At 52.7% G+C, this 2,875-nt stretch overlaps 1 protein-coding gene across 1 annotated transcript in view; it reads right to left on the bottom strand.

The window, feature by feature from the left end:
- The window catches only part of LOC133360560 (stAR-related lipid transfer protein 4-like), a 10,229-nt gene extending 9,935 nt beyond the window's left edge, over window positions 1-294 (bottom strand). The window contains exon 1 of the mRNA XM_061579357.1: window positions 1-294. This exon is cut by the window's left edge and continues 115 nt beyond it. The gene's annotated coding sequence lies outside the window, so the exon portion shown is untranslated.
- Between the last annotated feature and the right edge of the window lie 2,581 nt (window positions 295-2,875).

Genomic DNA, 2,875 nt, shown 5'->3' with positions numbered 1-2,875 from the left:
GATGATGTTGCTGATGCTGTTGGTGATGCTGCTGCTGATGATGTTGCTGATGATGCTGATGATGATGTTGCTGATGATGATGTTTCTGCTGATGATGATGTTGCTGATGATGTTGCTGCTGATGATGATGTTGCTGATGCTGTTGGTGATGCTGCTGCTGATGTTGCTGATGATGCTGATGATGATGTTGCTGATGATGATGTTTCTGCTGATGATGATGTTGCTGATGATGCTGTTGCTGATGATGATGCTGCTGATGGCAGTGGCGGTCACTCCGACTGAAGCTGCTGATGGTTGGAGTGGAGCGGTGAGGGGAGGGGCTGAGGGGGGGAGGGGCTGGGGGGGAGGGGCTGTGGGGGGGAGGGGGGGAGGGGCTGGGAGGGATGTTCCGAACGGCGCGCTCCCATTGGCTGAGCGCATCACGCGATGGAGCATCACTAATGATGGTGGTGGTGGTGATTGTGGTGGTGATGGTGGTGGTGATTGTGGTGGTGATGGTGGTGATGGTGGTGGTGGTGATGGTGGTGGTGATGGTGGTGATGATGGTGATGGTGGTGATGGTGATGGTGGTGATGGTGGTGGTGATGGTGGTGGTGATGGTGGTGGTGATGGTGGTGGTGATGGTGGTGGTGATGGTGGTGATGGTGATGATGGTGGTGGTGATGGTGGTGATGGTGGTGATGGTGGTGGTGATGGTGGTGATGGTGGTGATGGTGGTGGTGGTGATGATGGTGGTGGTGATAGTGATGGTGGTGGTGATGGTGGTGATGATGATGGTGGTGATAATGGTGGTGGTGATGATGGTGGTGATGGTGGTGGTGGTGATGATGGTGATGATGATGGTGATGATGGTGGTGATGATGGTGGTGATGATGGTGGTGATGATGGTGGTGATGATTGGTGATGATGGTGGTGGTGGTGATGGTGGTGATGGTGGTGGTGATGATGGTGGTGATGGTGGTGGTGGTGATGATGGTGGTGATGGTGATGGTGGTGATGGTGGTGGTGATGATGGTGGTGATGGTGGTGGTGATGGTGGTGATGGTGATGGTGGGGGTGGTGGTGATGGTGGTCATGGTGATGGTGGTGGTGGGGGTGGTGGTGGTGGTGGTGATGATGGTGGTGATGGTGGTGGTGATGGTGATGGTGGTGATGATGGTGGTGATGGTGATGGTGGTGATGGTGGTGGTGATGGTGGTGGTGATGGTGGTCATGATGGTGATGGTGGTGGTGATGGTGATGGTGGTGATGGTGGTGGTGATGGTGGTGATGATGGTGTGATAATGATGGTGATGATGGTGGTGATGATGGTGGTGATGGTGGTGATGATGGTGGTGATGGTGGTGGTGAGATGGTGGTGATGAGGTGGTGATGGTGGTGATGATGGTGGTGATGGTGGTGGTGATGATGGTGGTGATGATGGTGGTGATGATGGTGGTGATGGGGCGGTGGTGATGGTGGTGGTGATGGTGGTGATGATGGTGATGGTGGTGATGGTGGTGATGGTGGTGGTGATGGTGATGGTGGTGATGGTGGTGATGGTGGTGGTGATGGTGGTGATGATGGTGGTGATGGTGGTGGTGATGATGGTGGTGGTGATGGTGATGATGATGGTGGTGATGGTGGTGGTGATGATGGTGTTGATGGGGCGGTGGTGATGGTGGTGGTGATGGTGGTGATGATGGTGATGGTGGTGGTGATGGTGGTGGTGATGATGGTGGTGATGGTGGTGATGATGGTGGTGATGATGGTGGTGATGATGGTGGTGATGATGGTGGTGATGGTGGTGATGATGGTGGTGATGATGGTAGTGATGATGGTGGTGATGGTGGTGGTGATGACGGCGGTGGTGATGATGGTGATGATGGTGGTGATGATGGTGGTGATGATGGTGGTGATGGTGGTGGTGATGATGGTGGTGGTGATGGTGATGATGGTGGTGATGGTGGTGATGATGGTGGTGATGGTGGTAATGATGGTGGTGATGATGATGGTGGTGGTGATGGTGGGGATGGTGGTGATAGTGATGATGGTGATGGTGGTGATGATGGTGGTGGTGATAATGATGGTGTAGCAGATGGTGATGGTGGTGATGGTGATGATGGTGGTGATGGTGATGATGGTGGTGGTGATGATGGTGATGATGGTGGTGGTGATGATGGTGATGATGGTGGTGGTGATGATGGTGATGATGGTGGTGGTGATAATGATGGTGTAGCAGATGGTGATGGTGGTGATGGTGATGATGGTGGTGATGGTGATGGTGGTGATGGTGGTGATGATGGTGATGGTGGTGATGATGGTGATGGTAATGGTGGTGATGGTGGTGATCGTGATGGTGGTGATGGTGGTGATCATGATGGTGGTGGTGATGGTGGTGGTGATGGTGGTGGTGATGGTGGTGGTGATGGTGGTGGTGGTGATGGTGGTGGTGGTGATGGTGGTGATTGATGGTGATGGTGGTGATGGTGATGATGGTGATGATGGTGATGGTGTAGTAGTGGTGATGGTGATGATGGTGATGGTGGTGATGGTGATGATGGTGATGATGGTGATGATGTTGGTGATGGTGATGATGGTGATGGTGGTGATGATGGTGATGATGGTGATGTTGGTAATGGTGATGATGATGGTGGTGGTGATGGTGGTGGTGATGGTGGTGATGGTGGTGTTAGTGATGTTGGTGATGGTGATGGTGGTGATGTTGGTGATGGTGATGATGGTGATGATGGTGATGGTGGTGATGATGGTGATGATGTTGGTGATGGTGGTGATGTTGGTGATGGTGGTGATGGTGATGATGGTGATGATGATGGTGATGGTGATGATGATGGTGATGATGATGGTGATGGTAAGTGCGGCAAAACAACCCCCT

Source organism: Lethenteron reissneri, chromosome 69 (genome assembly GCF_015708825.2).
Source record: "Lethenteron reissneri isolate LAM-NWPU_2019-01 chromosome 69, ASM1570882v1, whole genome shotgun sequence".
NCBI classification, from domain to species: Eukaryota; Metazoa; Chordata; class Hyperoartia; order Petromyzontiformes; family Petromyzontidae; genus Lethenteron; species Lethenteron reissneri.
Note: the sequence above shows the minus strand (reverse complement) of the source record. Positions and strands in the feature narration are given on the sequence as shown.